Source organism: Balaenoptera physalus, assembly GCF_965194825.1.
Source record: "Balaenoptera physalus genome assembly, chromosome: 16".
Taxonomy (NCBI): Eukaryota; Metazoa; Chordata; class Mammalia; order Artiodactyla; family Balaenopteridae; genus Balaenoptera; species Balaenoptera physalus.
The window spans coordinates 11,181,447-11,203,969 of NC_138898.1; the positions used below are offsets into that span (position 1 = coordinate 11,181,447).

General features: G+C 48.7%; 1 protein-coding gene and 1 long non-coding RNA gene across 2 annotated transcripts in view; both read right to left on the reverse strand.

Moving 5' to 3' along the window:
* PTPN1 (protein tyrosine phosphatase non-receptor type 1) overlaps positions 1 to 15,026 on the reverse strand; it is a 145,298-nt gene extending 130,272 nt beyond the window's left edge. The window contains exons 1-2 of the mRNA XM_082430484.1: positions 14,967 to 15,026; positions 11,111 to 11,362 (exon numbers count right to left, since the gene is read on the reverse strand). The gene's annotated coding sequence lies outside the window, so the exon portion shown is untranslated. The remainder of the gene's footprint in view (positions 1 to 11,110; positions 11,363 to 14,966) is intronic.
* Positions 15,027 to 19,602: 4,576 nt separating this feature from the next.
* Positions 19,603 to 22,523, reverse strand: part of LOC309645429 — a 28,115-nt gene continuing 25,194 nt past the window's right edge. The window contains exon 3 of the long non-coding RNA XR_014254884.1: positions 19,603 to 21,867. This is a non-coding gene — a long non-coding RNA (uncharacterized lncRNA). The remainder of the gene's footprint in view (positions 21,868 to 22,523) is intronic.

The window sequence follows — 22,523 nt, forward strand, 5'->3', positions numbered from 1 at the left end:
ATTTTTCTGAAGAAAACAAAAACACTCATTTCAAAAGATATATGCCCCCCTCAATGTTTATTGCAGCATTATTTAGACTAACCAATATATGGAAGCAACCTATGTGTCCATCAAGAGATGGATGGATAAAGAAGATGCGACACACACACACACACACACACACACACACACACAAGATGGAGTATTACTCAGCCATAAAAAATGAAATCTTGCCATTTGTGACAACATGGATGGACCTAGAAGGTATTATGCTAAGTGAAATAAGTCAGAGAATGACAAACACCACTTGATTTCACTTATATGTGAAATCTGAAAAACAAGACAAATGAACAAACATAACAAAACAGAAACAGAGTCATAGATACAGAGAACAAACTGGTGGTTGCAAGAGGGAGGGGTGGGGGAATGAGTGAAATAAATGAGGGAGATTGAGGTACAAATTTCCAGTTATAAAATAACTAAGTTACAAGGATGTAATGTACAACATAGGGAATATAGTCAAAAATATAGTAATAACTTGCTATGGTGATAAATGGTAACTAGAGTTATTGTGATCATTTGGTAATGTATAAAAATATTAAATCACTATTTCGTACACCTGAAACTAATATATATTAAGTCAATTATACTTCAATAAAAAAATTTAAAAATAATAAACAAATCTAAAAAACACTAATGCAAAAAGATATATGCATCTCCATGTTCACTGCAGCCTTATTTACGATAGCCAAGACATGGAAACAATGTAAGTGTCCACAGACAGATGAATGGATAAAGAAGATGTAGAATGTGGTATATATATACTTAGGCAAAAAAGGAATGAAGTCTTGCCATTTGTGACAACATGGATGGAAATTGAGGGCATTATGCTAAGTGAAATAAGTCAGAGAAAGACAAATACCGTATGATCTCACTTATAGGTGGAATCTAAAACAAAAACAACTTAGCTCATAGATGCAGAGAACAGATTGGTGGTTGCCAGAGGTCTGGGGGGATGGGGGCAAAACAGGTGAAGGGGGTCAAAAGGTACAAATTTCCAGTTATAAAATAGATAAGTCATAGGGATGTAATGTATAGCATGGCAACTATAATTAATAATACTGTATTGCATATTTGAAAGTTGCTGAGACAGTAGATCTTAAAAGTTCTCATCATGAGGAAAAAATGTGTGTAACTATGTAGGGTGACAGATGTTAACTAGACTTATCGTGGTTATCATTTCACAATATATACAAATATCAAATCATTACATTCTACACCTGAAACTAATATAATGTTATACATCAATTATACCTCAATTAAAACAAACAAAAAAAGAGAAGTCTTGAGTTGTAGTTGGTTTGTTCTCCTGCACAACTCTGGTGTGACCTCTGGGTTTCACCTCTGGGCATTTGCATGTAATTTTCCTCTGCCTAGGTAGCCCTTCCACCACTTTGTCCCAGTTAATATCCCATCCCCATTCACATCTCAGCTTCAATGTCACCTTCTCAGGGAAGTCTTCCCTGAATTTCCAGACAAGATTCAGTACCCCCGTCAACGTCCTTACATCATTCATTCGTTCATTGTTTCTTTCCTTCACTTAAACATTCAACCACTTATCCAACAAACATCCATAGCGCACCTACCCTGCTCTAGGATTTGTTCCAGGCACTAGGGACACAGCCCCTGCTTTCATGGAGCTCACATTTGGGGATCATTCAATAAACAAGTAAACAGATAAGGTAACTTCAGATCAATATGTGTTACGAAGTAAACAGGGTGATGTGGTAAGAGCGTGACTGGCGGGGGCCTCCCTGAGGAAGTGATGTTTGAATCAAGATTTGAATCAAGAATAAGGAGCCAGCCATGGGAAGATCTGGGAAGAGCATACCAGGGAAAGGGAGCAACAAGTGCAAAGGCCCTGAGGCAGGAATACCCGGCACAACTGAGAAACAGCCAGGAGGTCATTGTAGCTGGAGCACAGTGGGGAGCTGTGAGCTCAGAGAGGTAGGGTAGTGGCAGGTTGTGCAGAGCCTTGAGGCTACAATAAGGACTCTGGATTTTGACCTGGGAGCAGAGGGCAGCCGTCAGAGGGTTTTAACAAGGTTGTGTATTTCTTCACAGTCTAAGCCCACATCACCTTTTGCAATTCTGCTTTTGCATGACTTTGGGAGTGGTGTCTGGCTTTTGATTGTGAGTTCCCTGAGGGGGCAGCCATGTCCCTTCTGACCCCCAAATATCTGTCTCTCTGACTCATAGTACATGTAGGTCTCAGGCTGGGTGCCACCAGAAGCAGACACTGAGACAAGAATTCAAGTCATTTGTTTGGAAGGTGATCCCAGGAAGTAAGAAAGTGGGGACATGAAACAGGGAAGGAAAGGCAGCCAGTATAGGGTATATTTTTGAGAAGGTTACAGTTGTGGGCAGTTGGGGCTCACTCCTGCTGGGGAACTGGGACCCGTGTAGAACCTGCCTCCAAAGTATTCCCACCCAGGAGTGAGGAAGTGGGTTTTTATCCACCACCTCCCACGTCACTGGTTGAGGGCTGCTGCCAGGGCATAAACTCTTGGGCACGTCCAGCCTGCCCTGCATGGCCTTAATAGGCTCTGGTGGCCAGAGAGAGCCCTCAGCAAAGAGACGCAGGCACTGGTGACTGGAAGCCATTGAACAGTGAGTAGGGGGGGCGCAGTCTGTATTTAAGTAAACTAATGACAGCTGACCAATAGAATAGCCGCGAACGAAACGCCCCTGAACACGACAGCAGGGGCACCACTTCCTCTTGAATTTTCAGTGAATCCCCAGAGTTCCTCAGGGGGTTAGCTTTTGCTCCAGTCTCTTGGTTTTTGTGTGGCCAGGATGGAAGGTCCTGGAAGCCTGCCCTGCCATCCCAGGAGGCTGGGGCTCACCACATCCTGGGAAACTGGAGAGGAGAAATTTGGATTTTTCTCTAGGAAGCAGTTTCCTCAGCAGTCCACAAGTCTTTATCAGCGTTCAGCCCTCTCTTATTGGGCAGGCAGCCCTGATGGTGTGGGCCCTGCATTCCAGGAGCAAAAAAACCCTGCCCTCCTTACCCCGCCTGGTAAAATTGGGCTGCATGGGGATGGCACCGTGCCCTCCGGCCACCACCCGGAAACTGGCTTGGCTGGCAACGGGGTGGGTGGGGAGGAAGGCAGAGCTGTCTGAACATGTCCCTCGCTGCCGCAGAAGGGATGGGAGACGGCAGGGGTGAGCTGCAGAAACGTGGTGAGGTTATAGTTTCCTCTTGATGCAAATCCTCTCGCCCTATGAATGGGCCTGTGCGGACAGAGAAGGTGAGTGATATAAAGATGTGGTGGAGCAAGGAGATGCCTTTCAGACGAGGAAATCAAAGAATCCTTCCCATTTCCTGGAACCCGGAGGCCTCCCACCTGCCCTGGGCACTGGGAAGTAGTGGGCATCATTCCATGAGACCAAGTCTCCTCAACCACGGCGGCACTGTTGACCTTTGGGGATGGATACTTAATTCTCTATAATGGGGGTCTGTCCTGTGCATTGTAGGATGTTTAGAAGCATCCCTGGCCTCCACTCACCATGCGCCAGGAGCAGTTCCCCATTCCCAGTCATGACCATCAAAAGTGTCTCCAGACATTACTAAATGTCCTCTAGGGTACAAAATCGCCCCTGGTTGAAAATGAGTGCGTTAGACCCACCAGTACTTACACGAGGGCTTTTTTTGTTCCAACCCTGTATTCAGTGATTTACATTTCTCAGTCAGTGCATTGAGTCTTCACAACAAACTTATCAGGCTGGGGCATATTGTCATGCCCAGGCTGCTGACTTGTTCTCCCCTCCTTGCGGTGTTGCCCTGGTCTCATGGTACAACATGGCTCAACCCCACATCCACATTACAGCCAGTGGGAAATGGAGAGGGGAAACCTGGAAGTTGTCTAGATAGCTTACCACCACATCCCATTGGTCAAAACTTGGTCACATGGCCACATCTAACTGCAAGGAAGCTGGGAAATGTAGTCTTTATAGGGACAGCCCCATGCTCAACTACGAGTTCATTACTATGAAAGTAGTGGAGGATACTGAGGGACAACTAGCAGCCTCAACTACGTCCCATTTCATAAACGGGGAAACTAAGGCACAGAGTGGTTAAGTACTCCTCCAAGGTCACACAGAGAATAAAAAAATAAAGTAAGAAAATGGATATAAAGTGTAGGTGCTTAAAGCCAGCCTTCTTCCTTCCCATATATCCTTTGAGTATCATCCATTGCAATTGGTCAGTTCCAAGGGTCTCCTTTAGAGGAGGATACTGAAAGTTTTCCTGCATTCCCAGGACTGATGAGTTTCCTTCAGCCCCTGAAATCCACACCCTTTAGGTCATCCAGGTGCAATCCTAAAATAACCCAAAGGTTTTTAGGATCCTTTTATTTAGTGGAGCAAAGGACCCATGGACCCTGCTTTCCTACCTGTGCAGGTGGGAGATATGTTGAGGCAAGTTCTTAGCCAAAAAGATTTCCCTAAACTGCAAGGAAACTGAGGCCCAGAGAGGAGAAGGGACTTTTTCAAGGCCACACAGCTGCCTCCTGGCAGAGCCAGGACTAGGACCCCAGATGAGGAACCCTGGCGAAACACTGTCTTCCAGCTTCCAAAAACTGGGAGGCGTCACTCCTCCTCCACCTTCTCATTGCCTGTTCTCTGTCCTGTGCATTTGTTCCCTTTCCCGTTTTAATCCCTTTACTGCTGTGTTAGTGAGATTTCTGGGAGAAGCTGAGGTTTACACTTTGGAGACCATTGTTGTCTACCCAACAGCCAGACTCTCTTGTCTTCAAAAGCAGAACCCTGATTTTGTGAAGGAGTAGGAGGTGGTAAGTCCAGCCCCAGGGGAAGGATTAAGATTGGGCTAAATCAGTCATATTATCCCATGCCTCTTGGCTACAACTCACTTTCCCAGCCTCCTTTGCAGTGCGGAACAGACATATGACCAGTTCTGGCCAATTCAATTGAGGGGAATCCCTCCAAGGAGACAGTGGGAAAGATTTTCTTCCCAGATTAAAAGAGCTCAAAGAGAAAGGAGAGTGCCCCTGTCCCCCCAACACTTTCTCCTGCCTTGAACTCTATTAAGGATGTGATGCTAGGGACTGTGGCCCTATCTTATGACCATGAGGTTTCAAGACTAATGACAAAAAGCCAACACACAGGACAGCTGCTGAGTGGAAAGGTTAGAGTGGCTGAATACTGGATGACATTGTTGAGATGCTGTCTTGACCCTGAAACTATCTACCTCCAGACTTTCTGTCCTCTGAAATAATTAAACGCCTTTACTGTTTAAGCCACGATTAGTGGATCATTCTGAAATTTGCTGCTGAAGGCATTCCTAATTAATATAATTAAGTTCAGCTCACCATATTTTGGTCCTGGAATTTATACCCAAATCCCAGATGGTAGGACCATCACTTATTTTTATGAGTGGCTGACACCCCTCTTTGCCTCCATGGAAGCTGATGGAGAGCAGCCCATTCAATCTGCTTGGGTCCTCGCAGGATGAATGAGGTGTGAAGAAACACACATAATAAATCTTGGGAGACTTTTGAGATGTACTCAAAAGGGTACAACATTTGCTTATATTTGGGGGTTTGGATTCTTTAATGTATTATCAACTCTCAGAGTTGCACAGCATTTGGGGAATTTTGGACTTAATAAAATGTCTGTATCAATTAGAAATGCTTGGATGCTGATAACAGAAGAATCATAATGACTAACAGTTATATGCTGAATATAACTTGCCAGCACTTTAATAAGCACTTCACTTACACTAACTCATTTATTCTTTACAACCCCACGAAGAGATACTATCTTCCCTCCATTCTCCAAATAGGGAAACTGAGGCACAGAGCTAGTAAGTGACATAACTGGGATGTGACGCCAGGTAGCTGACTCCAGAGTTCATGCCCTTAGCTGCTGCTCTTTAGAGCCAATTAGCAGTGACTTCAGACATAAGAACGTCTGTCATTTACTTAAAAGGAAGTTTAGCACGGTGTCCCCTAACCTTACCCTTTGCCATCCTCAGCACGCTGGCTTTTGCCACCTAACTGGCACAGGATGGTGACTGAAGTCAAGCATCCCCCTGCCCCATGGCTGTATCCAAGGCAAGCAGGTAAGGCAGTGGCAGCACTGCCAGTCCTCCTTAGTGGGAGAAAGGTCTCCCCGGAGCACTCATCCAGCAAACTTCCTGTTGTGTCTCATTGGTCAGAAGCCAGTCACATGCTCACCTTGGACCAATCACTGGCAGACTGGAATGGATGTGCCACGATTAGCTAGACCAATCACACTTCTCCCCAGGGCATGGTGTGGCTGGCACAAATTGGGGTTCAGTTAGCAAAAGAGAAGGGGGATGGCTGTTGGGTAGGCAGTCAATGACATGGATCCCAGCCGCTGACATTACTGAGTGTATACAGTGAGCTGGGCTTTGCCTTCAGCTCTTTACATATATTGATATTATCGAGTCGTCATACTATTATTATCCCTGTTTATGATGAACAATTTGAAGTCCAGAGAACTTAAATTGACTTGCCCTAAATCACCCAGACAGGAGAGGAGGAAGCTGGATTCACATGCAAACCCCTTAGAGACCTGCTCTCAACCCTTCTAGGTAGGGTTGCCAGAAAAAATAAAGGATAACCAGTTAAATTAGAATTTCAGATAAAGAAAATATTTTAGTATATGTATGTCCCAAATATTGCATGGGTTATACTTATACTAAAACAAATTTATTGTTGATCTGGAGTGCAAATTTAATTGGGCATCCTATATTTTTATATGCTAAATTTGACAATCCTACTTAGGGTCACCGGGTAGGAAACCTAAGCAGTGGTGTGGGAGCTTAGCCACACTTTGTTTGCATAATAAACACTAAGAAAATTCCACAAAGAAATATGCATTCTCCCATTTTTCATGAAACCTGATCCCTCTTGGGTTATTATTTGTTTCCTTCTTTTTAAGAGTGATATGGGTACAGAGAAAATGTCCCTGCCTCAGAAAAACAACAGTGTATGTATTGTGATAAACGGCAACTGGCATTCGGCCTCAGGGCCAGGGAGGCAGCAGGGAGAGTTGGGGAGTGTGGGGCACTGGGGACTCCTTTCTCACACTCCCATTCCCAGTGGGTTGTTGCCAGGAAGAATGTGGGCCTAGCACAGTCCAATCTTTCAATGTTTTAAGGGAGGGAGAAATCTGAGTTTTTAGGTAAAATCTCTTTATTTGTGAACATTGGCTGAAATTTTATTAAAATGCCACATGGGCCAAAGGAAACATATCTGCAGGCTTGTGGGCAGCCAGGGAAAAACCTCTGCTGTTTAGTTTTGGGAGATGAGGCTGCAACTTCTGCAAGCCGGGGAGCAGAGAGGCTGGGCTGGAGGCAGCCTTGGCAATAGGAGAGTCCCGTGGGGCAAGGGACTGCAGCCAGAACTGGCTTCAAATCTTCTCTCTTCTAGATAACTGCTGTGTGATGGTGGGTAGGTTGCATAGCCTCTCTGTTTTCCAAACCATTCAGAGGCTATAACTGTATCCATCTTGCTGTGTAGCTGGGAGGATTCCACTGATGGAGTTGATGTAGGTAAGGTGCCTGGCACATGGTGAGGGTATGCTAATTCCTTTCCCTTCCCTGGGAAGGGCTCACACTTAGAAGTTTGATTTGAGTATTTCTTTTTCAGGTTCTTCCTCCTTTCCTTCCTTCCTTCCACCTTCCCTCCCTCTCTCACTCCCCCTTCTCTTCCTCCTCCTCCTTCTTCTTTTTCTTTTTTAATTAAATTGTGTGAAGATTTAGGGCCAGGCATCAAGAGAGCCAGAGGCAGGCCCTGGCTCTATTCCAACCTTGAGGTGGGACTGGGGAAAGATTCTTCCTCATAGGGCCTCAGTTTCTCCCTGTGTGAGAAGGTAGGTCTGATTGGAGACGCAGATGCTCTTCCAGGGGGGCCAGGGTCATGCAATTCTGTGGAGCCTTCTCAGGGAGGGATGGGGGCAGGGATGGTGGCCTTGGTGGTGATGGGAGGTGGGTGGCTGGAGGAGGCTGAGTCAGAGGGCGCTCCCAGGGCTGGGAGCAAGAGAAGAACATACCAGCACATAGTGCCCAGTGACTCGCAAGCCATAGGAAGCCAGCAGCCCCTGTCATCAGCGAGCCTGCAAACACCCTCCAAGGAGAGCTAGGTCCCTGCTTGTCTTGGATCTGACCACGGGCCCATCCCAGGGATTTGGGGTCAAAGCTCTTAACAGATCACCCTGCCAGGAACATGGAAATGCCGAGCCCCTCCTCCCGGCTTTCCGAGAGCTGACCTCTGCTCACCTCCCCTCTCACCCTCCTCCTTCTTGCCAGGTCAGAGTCTGGTGAGTTTCTCGAACATGCAGTCCTCTTCCTGAGCCTCCAGGCCTTTACACAAGCTGTTCCCTCCACCTGGACTGTTGTCTCCCTCTTCTCTAGGCCTCCCCAAGATCACGTTTCCTTCTGGTTCAAATGTTAGCTCAAAATCACCTCCCGTGGGAAACCTCTGCTGGTTCCCAGGTGATCTCAGGCCCTCTTGTAGCCCCGTTCATCTTCTCCTTATGGCGCTCACAGCCACCTGTGAGCTGTATTGCTCTGCTTGTGTGTTTGCTCAGTCTGTCTGTCCTCCGGAGGGTGGGGACTGGGGGGTCATTTCTGCTACTACAGCCCATTCATTGAATGAATAAATGAGTGAATGAACGAAAGAACAAATGAAGCTCTCCCAAGGGTCTGGTAACTCTCCCAGGCCCAGGGAGCTCAGCGTCCTCTCAAAGGGATGTCACAGCAGGTCAGGTCATTCCTCAGCCTCAACCCTCCCATATCTCCCCACTGCACTTATGAAAAAATCCCAAACTTCACCTGGGGCCTCCCAGCGTGCCCCAGGATCTAGCCTGGCTGATCTCTGTGACCTCACTCCCTCCCCGCTGTGCCCCCTGCCCCATCCCAGCTCCAGCCACGCTGGCCTCCTTTCTGTTTCTCCACCAACCAGGTCTGTTCCTGCCTCAGGGCAAGCACGTTCTGTTCCCTGGAATACTCGGCGCCAGGTCCTCTCCTAACTTATGTCCCAGTCATGTCACCTCACAGAGGCCTTCTCCACACACACTCTTCCTCAGGTCACCCTGTTTTGTTCCTTCACAGCATGTATCACTATCTGAAATGATTTCATTTATTTTCAAGTATTTGATCCACTTTTGGCAGACTTCAAGGCTGTGCAGAATAAAGACAGCTTTTCCCAGCTTCCCTTGCAGCTAAGTGAGGCCATGCAACCAAGTTCTGGTTGAAATTGGGAGCATGTGTGGCAGTTTCTGGAATCTTTCCTAGAGATTTAGCTGTTGCTTGCCCTTTACTCATTATCTTTCCTTCTCCATCCTGCCACCTGGAAGGCAGAGGAGAATGCTGGTGCCGTGGCTTCCATGTTGGAGCATGAGAAGGAGGACCACACCCTAGGGATGGCAGAGTGGTGAACAAGACAGAGCCTGGGACACTGAGGGCTTCGTGGAATCTCCAAACCAGCCCTGAACTGCCTATATCTGGACTTCATCACACAAGAGAAAAATAAATTCCCCTTTTTAATGTTGATTTTTTCGAGTTAAGTTTATTGTATTTTATCATGACTACATTTGTATGTCTTAAGCAGTATAGTCTCATGAAAGATGTCAGCTAGAATATATGCTGGATCTTTTTATTTTAACATGTGCTCTATAGGGCTTTGTCTACTCCATCCAGAATTTTAGTTGGAGTTACTGGAAGAGCCCTGGGCCAGAGAAGGGAGGCTACTTTCCTGAGGTCACACAGCAGGGGAGGGGCAGAGCTGGAGTGTGACCCCTGGGCCCCAGATCCTAACCCACAACCCTCTTTCTCAGAAGCTCCCAGCTTGAGGTGCTGCTGGACTTCCCCCAGGACAATGGGCAGAGTGATTTACACCCACTCTGCTTTTTAGGCCATTAGGCCAAGAGGTCCTTTCTTATTTCTCAGGGGCCCACAGCATGCTGGAACTGTGAGAGAAGACCCTGCTTGTGGGGTCTGGTGGGGGTTGAATCTCAGCCCTGCTGCTGGCAAGCTGTGCACCTCGAGGAAGACTCCAGTCTCTCTGAGCCTCAGTGTCACGATAAGTAATGCCCCAGGGCAGGTCAGGTGCCCTGCAGATTCCCTGAGGTGCCGTTTTTAGAATGTCTGACACCTCAAGAAGGGTGGAGCGCTACATCCCACAAAGTGGAAATTCCTGGAGCACAGCTGGTGTCATTGGTGTTAGGAGGAAGTGGGCAACTTAGTGCAAACTTTGGAATCAGTTCTGGGTTCAAATCCTGGTCCCACACTTAGCAACTGTGTGACCCTGAGTAATTCACTTCCCTTGTTCTGGCTTTCCTAGTGTCCTCGTTGGAAAACATGGACTCACTCATTCATTCAACACGTGTGCTGAGCACCTCTCAGGCCAGACTGATTCTAGGTGCTGAGATTCGGCCGTGAACAAGTTAGACAAAGTCCTCCTCGTGGGGCTGATGATTGAGTGGGGAAGGGAGCCAGACAGCAAAGAAAGAAACATGTAGCAAGATAATAAGACACATGAAGCAAACTAAAGAGGGGAAGAAAGAGATGGTGGGAGGGGCTCTCTGAGACAGGGTAGTCAGGGAGGCCTCCCGGAAGAGGTGACACTGGGGCAGAGACCTGAATGGCGTGAGATGCGAGGTTCTAGGGCAGCTGAGCCTGGTCTCTCCCGTTACCCTGTAACTATTCCTGGGCCTCCCCCAGCTGAATTCTTTCTCAGAGCAGGAACCGTGTGGTGGCCAACTCTGTGTCCCAGGCTCCAGCCCAGGGATGACTGGTTGAGCAGAGACACTGGCTGTCCCCGCCCCCTCCCCACAAGCGTCCAGTCCATCAGCAAGGCTGCCTGTTTGGGCTCCTAAAGTTCTCTTGAATCCATCCACTTCTCTCGGCCCACCCTCATTTCCTGCCTGGACTATTGCAATAGCCCCCTCCCTGGTCCCCCTGCTCCCACCTCGCTCTCCTGTAGTCTGTCTTCCCCACAGCATCTGCATTAGTTTCCCATGGCTGCTGTGGCAAATTACCACAAACTTAGTGGCTTAAAATGACATGCATTTATATACTTACAGTTCAGGAGGTCAGAAGTCTGAAGTCAGTCTCTAGGCTGAAGTCAAGGTGTTGGCAGGGCTGGTTCCTGCTGGAGACTCCCAGGGAGAAGCTGTTTCTTTGCCTTTTTCAACTTCTAGTGGTTACTTGCATTCCTTAGCTTGTGGTCCCCTCCTCCATCTTCAAAGTGCATCCTTTCAGTCTGTTTCTGTCATTCTCTCTGCCTTCTCCTCTTCCGTGGTCAAACCTCCTTCTGCCTCCATCTTATGACTCCTGTGATTACATTGAGCCCACTCAGATAATCCAGGATAATCTTCCCAACTCAAGATCCTTAATTAAATCATAACTGCAAAGTTCCTTTTGCCATAAAAAGTAACATTCAAAGGTTGGGCGATTAAGATGTGGACATCTTTGGAAGGGGGGCATTATTCATCCAAAGGGATCTTATTAGAACCTAAGTCAGGTCCTGTGCCTCTTCTGCTTAAAATCGTCCCATGGCCCCCTGCTCCCTCAGAGCACATGCAAAGCCCTTACAGTGGCCACAAAGTCCTGCACATCTGTGTGCTTGTTACTTCTCCTCTCCAGCCACAGGCCTCCTTGCTGTGCCTCAACACTCCATGCATGCTCCTGCCTCAGGGCCTTTGCACGGTGCAATTCCCTCTGCCCAGAACCTTTCACCCTGCCTCTGCTCAAGGCTAGTTCCTTGTCATCCTTCAGGTCTCACCTCCTCAGACAGGCCCCTTTGGACACCACCCTCCCTGTAACAGCCCTTTCCTCTCCCCTCAGTCTGAACACAGTCTGAAATCTTGACTGTTTATCTGTTTTCTTGTTGATTACCCACTGTCCCCACTAGACTATTATCTCTTAAAGACCTGGTAGGGCTGGTCTGTCTGGTTCTCGGCTGTATCTTCTGCACCAAGGACAGGGCCTGGCACCTAGCAGGTGCTCAGAAAATCCTTGCTCCATGAATCCCTGAGTGGCTAACTTCCAAAGGCCCTCAATGCTGCTGTGAATAAAATATAAATTCGCTTAAAGGCATTCTGACCGTCCAGGTGACTTTTTGGCTTGATCTATTACTTCAGTCAGTGATTAAAACACTGTCTTCACATGTAAAAAAGTGGCAAGGCATCATTTAGACTAGGCAAGCAAGGACTTTGAAGGGCCTGGAATAGAGGCAGGGGTCTCCTAAGGGCAGGAGCCATCAGGAGTGGCAGTGGGGTCTCATGGGGAAAAGCAGGGTCACGGAGTGGGCGCTCAGGCAGTGGTGCTCTGTCTCTGTGCCCCGGCTTCCACATCTGCAAAATGGAGATCATAACAGACCTCACCTCATAGCAGGGTTCTCAGCCGCTGTGCTATTGGCATTTGGGGCCGGATAATTCTCTGCACGGGGGGTCGTCCTGTGTGCTGTGGGGTACGGAGCAGCATCCCTGGCCTCCACCCGTTAGATGCCAGTAGCATTTTCCCAGTCGTGACAACCCAAAATGTCCCCAGACGTAGCCTAAAATCTCCTGAGGGACAAAATCGCTCTGGGCTGAGAACGGCTGCCTCAGAGGATCATCCTGGGGGTTGAAAGAGATGATGTGGGTAAAGCATCTGGCACAGAGCCTGGCACTCAGCAGCTGCTCAGGAAATGGGAGCTGTTATCTGGTCAAGAGGGTGGCTGGGTTGGAATCTTGGCTCTGCCACTTAACAAGTTAGCAGGTGGCACTGGGCAAGTGACTCTAGCTCTCTGAGCCTCAGTTTCTTCATCTGTAAAATGGAATAATAATAGCGCTCACTCTCATGGGACTTCCAGGGCTATGCCCCGTGCACAGTAACTGCTTAATAAGTGGGAACTCTGAGGATGAAGATGAGGATGACGAAGGCTCCTGGGAAAAGTGGGAGTGAGAGAAAGGGCACTTTGTGAGCACAACCTGGGGTCTCTAGAGTGTGTGCCCCTGCATTAATGAGGGACACATAGTCACAACTGCCCACACCCGGGAGGGCAGCTGGCTCAGACCCTCAGCCCTGCTGGGCCATTTAATAATTAAGCTGGATAAGGGGTGACAAGGCTGGAAGGCCAGCGGTGAGCGGGGCCTGGCCTTGTTTGGCTTTGGTGACGCTATGGCCCTGGGATCATGGCCTTCTTGAGCCCATAAACAGGGGGTTGGGCCTCGAGACAGGCAAGGCCGGGCCAAGGTCTCTGCCAGTGGCCTTGTGTCCGAGTCATGAAGTGGGTGGGAAGGGGGGCACTCGGCAGCAGCAGGAAAAGGGGCGCTGTGGAATGAGGGCTGTTTTTCACAGGGTCAGCTCTCACCTCCGTCTTCGCTCTGTGCATCCCGTTTCTCTCTGTCCTTCCCTACCCACCCCTCTCTTATTGACACCTATTTATTGAGCACTTATGACCTGTAGAACTCTGCCAGAGTACTTCCCGTACTCCCACCACCCCTATCATGAAGGGGGCGCTCTGCCCCGTCCCCAAATGAGCAAGGCCTGTGACTGCAGGTCCCATTGCTCAGGTAGGAAATCAGAGGCCTGGAGCGCTGAGTCACCTGCCCACGGGGGCAGAGCCACAGCCCAGCCCAGGTCTGGGGTCTCCCCAGCTTGCACTTAACCCCATGCCCCGGGCCATCGCCTCTGCACCTCTTCCTCTGTCCTCTTCTGTCTGTCTGTCTGTCTGTCTGTCGGTCTCTCCACCCAACCCCACCCCCGCCCCGGGGCCCTGGCTTTCTCTGAACAACTTTCTATTGGTGTTTTCCTGTATCTCCGTGTCTCTCATTTTCCACCTCAATTTCCCCTTTTCGCGCTTTGGGTCTCTCTCCCTCCCTCCCTTGGGTTTCCCTCTTTCTGGTTCTGTATTTCTCTTCTTCACCTCTCTGAAGTCTCTGCCTCTCGAACTCTCTGTCTCTCTGTCTGTTTGTCTCTCTTTCCTGTTCTCTCCCCCTCGCCTCTCTCCCTCTGACCGCCCCGCCTCCAGGCCCCGTCTCCCTGCAGCCAGCCCTTGTCCCAACGCCAGCACATTATGTCCCTGGTCAGACCCTGACGTCAGGCGGGGGCCTGGCGGGCGGCCACCGGCCGCTGCCGGGCAGGCGGAGGGCGTGCGCGTTTTCCCGGTCCCCATCGCCCTCCCAGCCCTGCAGCTGGGCTTCAGTTCTCCCCGCCTGGCCTCAGCTGGCTGCAGAGTGGACGGCGGCGCTCGGTGGCCGTTTGGCCTGTGAACCTGGGGCTGCACAGCACTCGCCTCTCTCTCCCCTTCATCCCGACCCCAGGGCCATAAGAGACAGCTCCTGGCCCTGCCTGGTTCCCAAAGGGAGATGGTACAGCGTGGGGACAAGACCCGGGGCTGACGAATCCTGACTGTGTGACCTTGGGCAAGTCACCCAGCCTCTCTGAGCCTCATCTCTGTAAAACAGGGCCACTGAGGCACCTGCCTCTCAGGTTTGCAGGGAGGATCAACTCTAACAGGGGGCTTGCAGTGTGGGAGAGGTGCCTGGCCCACTGTGGGAACTCAGCGTCACCACAGGGTCGCACCCAGCAGTCCTCAACAGGGGAAGCCTCGGAGAGGGGCGGGGGTCTAGGTGACACCTGACTGGGGACACAGCTGGTGTTTAGAGGGTAGGGACATGCATGGGGTTGGGGGGGGGGAATGGCCAGGCACGATGAAGGAACACCCCACCCAAAATACAAACAGTGCCCCTGCCGAGAAAACCTGCCCAAGCCCGGTTGGTCTCAGGCCCCATCAGAGCCTGAATAAGTGGTTTAAAAAATGTCATATTTCTTGTTTGGTTTGTTTGGTTTTCTCCCCCTCTGATGTTCAAAGCAATACGATTTCCTTGAAGGACATCTTGAAGGGCACCTGAGCATCCTGGTTTAAAACAGACTTTGGGGTTAGACAAACCTGGGTTAAATCCAGCAGTATGGCCTCTGGCCAGTGGCTTCCCCAGCTGAGCCTCAGTTTCCTCATCTGTCAAATGGGGATAATAAACATACACACATTAGAGGCTCATTGTGAGGAGTAAGCAAAACAATGCTTCCAAAGCACAGTAGTCTTTTTTCCTGTCTTTTTTATTCTTCTAATTTTAAACATAGGAGATACAGAAAAGTACAGAGAAGAAAACAAGAAGGTCCCCCAGAGAGAAACACTCAAAGATTTTCGTGGAAATTTGGCTCAGTTAACATATTTGTCCTGAGATCCTACTCGTGCCTGCTTTTTTGTTTTTCATGAAAATAAAACCTGATTTGAAGTTTTCTTTAAAAATATCTTTGCCCATTTTATTACTATTGTTTTTTTTCATACGCGCAAACTCAAACGGTTTAAAGGGCATCCAGTGAGCTGCGAGGCTCTCTGCCACCCCAGCCTCTGGCTCCCCTTCCTGGAAGCCAACACAGTTAGCAGATTCTCACATGTCTTTCCTTCCTTTCCTGGGGTTAAATCATCTTTGGGCACATGACTTCCAATCCCTCTCTTCATTTTGGTTTTGTTTGTGTTTTTCGATTCACTTAATTATAAAGTATGACATTGTTAAAAAAAAAAATTAGAACACACAGACAATCAAAAGAAAGGGGAAGATAAGAAAAGTGGAATCACCTGAAATCTTACTCCACCTTTAAAATTTTGGAGTACATCCTCCCAGGCTCTTTCCATCACCTGATGTCTGTAACATTCTTGCAGTCCCAGGTAGCTTTTCTTCTTAGCGCTGATCAAAGCTCGTGACAATGCATTTGTATTTGATGATCAGATAATCTGATCATTATCTGCCTTCTCCACTGTGCAGAAAGTTCCAGGAGGCAAGGAGGGTCACGTCTCTGTCCCCCACAGCCAGCAGGGTGCCAACACACAGTAGGCCTGTATTGAATATTTTCCAAATGAATGAATGAATGGGTGAGTTCCCTAAAGGGATTATACATTATAGTATACTATCCTGTGACCTATTTTTTTTCACTTAACATATTGGGTACATCTTTCCACATCTCTAGCTAGGCAGCAAATCTCCATTTTTCATGTCTGCATGGAGGTACCACAATAAACATCTTTTTGATTCTGGCCAGAAGCTTCTGCCCCTAACTGGGAAATTCTTTTTCAAACACAGATCTGTTGACAAATTCCATATGAGCTACCCGTGCCCCAGCCCTCTGGCCGTTTACTTTCAGCCTGACACTTCAATGGGTTTCACGGGCCCATTGTTTTTTGGGACAAGTCAAGATTTACTGTCTGTCCTTGACATCAAGTTTTTCCAGAGAAGCTTAAGAGTGAAGAACTCATCCCACCCCCATCCCACTGTTTCATGAAACAGTGCCAGTTAAATGTTCTGGAGAGTTGCTGAAGCTGGGAAACTTTGTATAACCCTTGCCTCCCTGGCTGCCTCGTTGCAAATAGCACACACCAAGCTCATTCCTACCTCAGGGCCTTTGCACTGGCTATTTCCTCTGCCTGGAATATGCTTCTCTTGGATATTTACTTGGCTTACCTACTTCAGGTCTCTGCTCAAATGGCCCCTTCCCAGACAGGACTTCCTCAACCATTTTTCTAAATTAGCATCTCTAAGTCACTTGTCCAGTTTTACATTTCTTCCTAAAACATTTACCTGGTATCATATTATATTATGTTATGTTATGTTAATATTGGGGGGTTTTCTTATTTACTGTCTATCCCCCTGACTATGAGGGCAGGAGCATGGTTTGTTATCTTTCCTACAGTATCCCCAGCACCTAAAACAGGGCCTGGAGCATTGTAGGCATTCAATATTGGTTGAATCAATAAATGTTAATTCCAGGATTCCAAGCTTCCTTCCAAGGCTGAGAACTGACTGTCGTTTTCATTCATTCATTCATTCCAGATTTATCTATTGAGCACCTGCCGTGTGCCAGGGCCTGTCTGGGTGCTGGGAGTACTACAGTGGGTAAGGCAAACGGGCCCCCCTCTTAAGGGATGTGGTCAGTGGTCAGGGAGATGCACCTCCACCTGGATAACGACATCCAGGTTGACTCGCTGGCCTCGGGTGGTGGAGTGAGAACTGGGCTTGGGTTCTGACACACGCGGGTTCCCAGCTCTAACTCAGCCCTTGCAGAGCTGGGTGAACTGCAAGGCTGACACAAACAGGAACGATATCCTTGTCCTCTTTTTTTCTGCCTGAGGTTCCTTCATCATAAGTGGAGAAGAAATGAAAAAGTGATGCCAGAAACCTTTCTGCATCCCTCCCACAGGCCCAGCTGGGGCTTTGCTTGTGGAGCTAAGCTCTGCCCTACTTTCTGGCTGCCCCACGACTTCCTCCTTCCTTCAGGGAAGCTCCTACCCGAGTAGCCACCACTCCCCAACATAGATGCCAGAAAACTCGCATTCCCAGCCTCCCTGGCAGCTTGGTGCAGGCATGGGACTTGGACTCCACCAGCCAGACATGCCTGCTAGAGAGATGTAAGTAGAAGAGAGGGGCAGGACAAGAGTTGCGGAGGAGAATGGACCTGGCTCTGGGGGCTGCCGTGGGAGGGGTCCCGGGAGAGCAAGCAGGCTCCCTGGGACAGCCCTCCCATAAGACCTGGACCTCGTTCCTGGCTGTATAGCCCCCAATCCTAACCCATGGCCCACCTGGGATGACAGGTATTACAGGTATTAAGAATATTCATGTTCTTTGACCCCCACCAAATCCCTCTTCTGGAATTCTATACTGAGGAAATAAGCACAAATAGTGAAAATGCACAAAGATGTTCACAATCTAATTACTTAGAGTGGTGAGGAGTCAGAAACTACCTGAACGCCCAACGACCAGGGAATGGTTCAGTTAATTAGGTGAGGATTCTTAAAAGAAGGTTAGAGACGACCCCTCTGGCAAAATATGAGTGTAATACTCAGGATTAGGTACCTCTTTGAGTGGCTGAAAAACCCAAAATAACAGGGGCTTACATGAAAGAGAAACTTGTTTCTCTCTTACATAAAAGAAGCGTGGAGGTGTTAGTCCAGGGCTAGCAGGGTGGCTTTATACATTCATCAGGGATATGCGTTCCTCTTCTCTTGTGGTTCCACCATGGCCCAAGATAACCACTCAGTTCTGGCCTCATATCTGCATTCCAGCCAGCAAGGAAGATGGGAAAAAAGAGCAGGCAACCTCTCGCTAAGGGCACTACTCGGAAGTTATATCCCATTGGCCAGAGCTTGTCACATGGACACACCTAGCTGCAAGAGAGGCTGGGGAATGTAGTTTTTTTCTGGGTGGTCACATGCCCAGCTAAAATTTAGGATTTCTATTACTAAAGAAGAGGGAGAGGTCAGAGAATTGGAGAGAAGGAGGGGGGTCTGCCACAACAGCAACAATTAAAATAATGTCTAAGAGGATTTTGTAATAACATGAAAGAAACATTGTACAGTTTGGGAAAAGCAAGATTTGAAATTGTGTGTCCAGTGTGATTACAACTGTGTAACAAAATTTCAAAACAGAGAAAGCTACTGGAAGGACAAAACTGCTAGAAAGTTAGCCTTTGTGGGTATAAGAAATGTCCTTTTTTCTTTTTATCCTGTATTTTCCAAAAGTTGATAATTGAGCAAACTTAATTTCCCGAAAGAAAGAATCCCTGTGCAGATTATAGAGTCTACTTGAGCTATAATTCATGCCACACAAGCTCTTTCTTCGAATGTGCCAAGGCAGCCAGATGGGGAAAGAAGAAATGAAATGATCTCTAGTCACAGACAACATGATTATGAATGGAGAGAAATCCAAGGAACCCACAAAAAGCAACTAGAAGAAGAGGGACCTGGGACTTATCACAGGTTCAAGTCACAGCTGTGCTGAAATGCCAGCTCCATGACCTTGGACAAACCACCAACCTCCCCGTTTCTGCATCTGTGCAGGGGAAGGAAGAACAGCATCCGCCTCTGGATGTGATGAGGGCTAAGAGGAAGCGGCTCCCGCAAAGCACAAGCAGCAGGGATCTGCACGGAGCAAGCTCTCCACAGAGGTTCTCAGCAGTGAGTGTGTCCCCCCGGGGGACATCTGGCAATGTCTGGAGACCTTTACAACTGGGGGAGGGAAGAAGCTACTGGTATCTAGTGGGTAGAGGCCAGGGATGCTGCTATCGTTCTACAATGCACAGGACAGATTCCCTCTGCAAAGAATACCCAGCCCCAAATGTCAATAGTTCTGAATGAGAAACCCTGCTCTCAACACGCATCAGCTGTTACCATCATCGAGCTTGTTTCCTGGCTTTTGCTGTCATGAACTGCACAGTAGCGGTCAGCGGGGTCACATGCCTGTGGACACGTGTGCTTCTGCAGGACGTGTCTCTGGGCATAGAGTCGCTACAGCAGCCCTGCTCTGCACTTTCATATACTGTAGCCTCCTGAATGCCCCTGAGAGGTCTTCTTCATCTTATCTCAGGCTCTAGACTAGGAGGTTGGAATGTGTCTGCACCCAGGGGAGCTGGGAGAAGGAGCAGGAGGGCCCCCGGCCCCCAGGGCAGTGATGACGCAGCTGTGACTGCTGATACAGCACCACCTGCACGGCATCTCCCCAGTGCTTCCTACCCCGTGGGTGCTCTGCTTAGCTCGTTCCATCCACCTGAAACCCCCCGAGGTAGGCACTGCCATCAGCTCCACATCAGAGATGAGGAAACAAGCTGAGAGGCAGAACAGGAGCCAGATCAGCTGGCCCCAGAGCCGGCACGCTCTTCCTAGACCTTGCTGCTCTGGCCTAGGGGTCCTTGGCCTGACTGTACATCAGAATCACCTGGGGATTAAAAAACCCCAGATCCCCACGTGCCCCTGCTGGCCCGGTCAGGTCAAGCTTGGTTGTGGAATCAAACACATCTTAACTTGAATCTTGGCTCCTCCGCTTTCTGGCTATGTGACCTGGGGTCAGTGACTTTACCTCTCTGAGCCTCAGGATTGTCCTCTGATAAAAGGGTAGTGTTAATTACTCCCTCAGAGGGTGGCCATGAGGATACAGTGACACGTTCTATGTCACAGGCTGAGCATGGGGCTTGGTACACAGTAAGCACATGTTAAGTGTTAGTTTTTATTTTTGGAGCATGGCTTAGGCACATGTGTGTGTGTGTGTGTGTGTGTTTAAGCTCTTTAATTAATTCTGTTGTGCCTGGCTAGTTATCTATCCATTCATCCATCATCCCTCCAATCATCTACCCAATCATCCATCCAATCTTCTATCCATCCGTTTATTCAACACATTTATTTAACACAAACTGTATGCCTGGCTGAACTTTTGTCCCTGAGGACACAGAAGTGATCAAGATAAAAAGCCTCCCCTCACAGAACTGACAATATCAGTGTTGGGAGAATAGACTAGATAATAAATGAATAAATATGTAAAGTCATATGTAAACAGCATGGGATGGAGCTCCTCTTAAAGATGGACTGAGAAGCTGACGTCTTCTGCTTGTCCTTCCAGACCCCCTCTCTACCCTGCACTGTGTCTCAGGGCAGATCTGTGTGGTGGGAGCCCAAACCTCCCCAAGGCAGACACAAGAAAACTCACTTTCTTAGCCTCTCTTGCAGCTTGGGTGCGGGCATGACACCTGTGCTTGGGAAACAGCAAGGAGGTCTTGGAGGTAGCTGTGGGAATTGAGGTTCAGAGAGGGCAAGGGGCTTGTCTGAAACCAAGCAGTGGGGGAGTGTGAGGAAGGCAGAATTTGAATCCAGGAATACTGGATCCCTCAACTGAGCTCTTCACTGGTTTATGGCCCTCACTGCGGGAGGGTTGCATTGCATTGAGAGGAAGGCAGGGAAAAGTGTCCCACACTGAGGCCCACCTCAGTGTTTTTCAATCACACACTGTAATCCAGGCCTGGGCTCTGCACTTTCATAAGCACGGGCTCACAACAGCCCTACAAAGCAGGATGAGCAAATCTGGGTTCGGAGAGGTCAAGCAGCTTGCTTGAGGTCACACAGAAAAGGAATCGGGATGTAAACCCACTGTTTATCTCCAAACCCTTTGCTCTTTGGATTACACCCCCCTTGCAAGAAGAAGACCCATTGAAGATGTAGCACCGTGTGTCTGACTCTCTGCCTGACTCTGAGCACCCTGGGGTCAGGGTCCGCGTCGAAAACTTCTTGCTACTTCCAGATGAAACCCAGGGCGCTACATATGGTAAGCCCTCAATAAATACCACGTCAACACTGCAAGAAAGCACAGCCAACTTACAGGGTTTTGCTTGAGAATTACAGCGGCTCAGAGGCCATTCCTTCTCACACATTTTCCTCCTAAATGTCCCTCCCATGAAAACTCTAGCTGACTCATTCTTTGACCTCATTTAGTTCTTCTAAAATGATGGCTTTGCGATGTGGGGGGTGAAAAGCAATATTTCCCACATTCTCAGCCTGGACTGTAGTACTTAACTGTACGGCCTTCCATCTATCCATTTACCGATCTGCCGTCAGTCCACCCACACACACTTCCATCCACCTGGCCTATTCACTTTATCCAACCTTCCGTTTGTTCCTCCACTGATCCATAAATTCAAGTATTATCCATCCAGCCATCCTTTCACCCACCAATCCATCCACCCACACTTCTATCCACCTGTCCTATTCACTCTGTCCAACCTTCCGTTCACTTCTCCATTGACCCATGAATTCAAACATCATCCACCCATCCATCCAACCATCCATCTATCCAACATATACATACCAAGTATCTCCTTGGTGCCAAGCCCTGTGCTAGACTCAGAGACAACTAAGACTTGGTACCTGTTCAACGGGAGCGACAGATATGATGGATGGTATAGGAAGGGCTCGTTCATTCATTTTTTCCACATATGTTCCATGCTGCCTCTTAGGTGTCAAGCAGTGTTAGACCCTGGAGAACAAAGATAAAGGACACGAGGTCTTGGGCTCCCATCCTAGTGATAGAGACAGAAGTAAATATGAACCAAGGCAGGAAGTGCTCATTCAATAGTCATTTTGTTCATTCAGCATGTGTTCGCTGATGCCTCCCACATGCCGGACCTGGGCTCTGGGGACACCAAGATATAAAAGACTTGGCCGTAACCACTTGGAACACAGCCCAATGGAGGAAATAGTCCAATAGAGAATTTCAGCAGAGTGATCGGCAGACATGAGCTGCAATTAGGGTGAGAGCAGGGGTCCATGGAGGCAAGGAAGGTGGCCAAGGGAGATTTCTGGAGGAGGTGGGGCTTGGTCTGAGCCCGAAGGATGGGAGGGGGTCTGCTCAGTTAGCCCCCCTCCCCAGGATCCCCACGGGGCCCCCAGGGCACTCCCTCCCACCCAGGCAGCCCTTTTGAGGCTAGGACTCAAACCCTGTCTCAGGACAAGGCCCTGGGCAGCTGGCTGGCCGAACCTTGGAGACTGTCCCACAGTGACCAAGGTCTATTGGTGACATTGAGGTTGTTTGTACAAATGTGCTCCATTTTCTAAGCAGTCTCGCTCACAGAAAAAGCAAAACAACTCTGCTGGCATGGCATATGGTGGGGTGTGGACGGGGTGTCTGAGAAT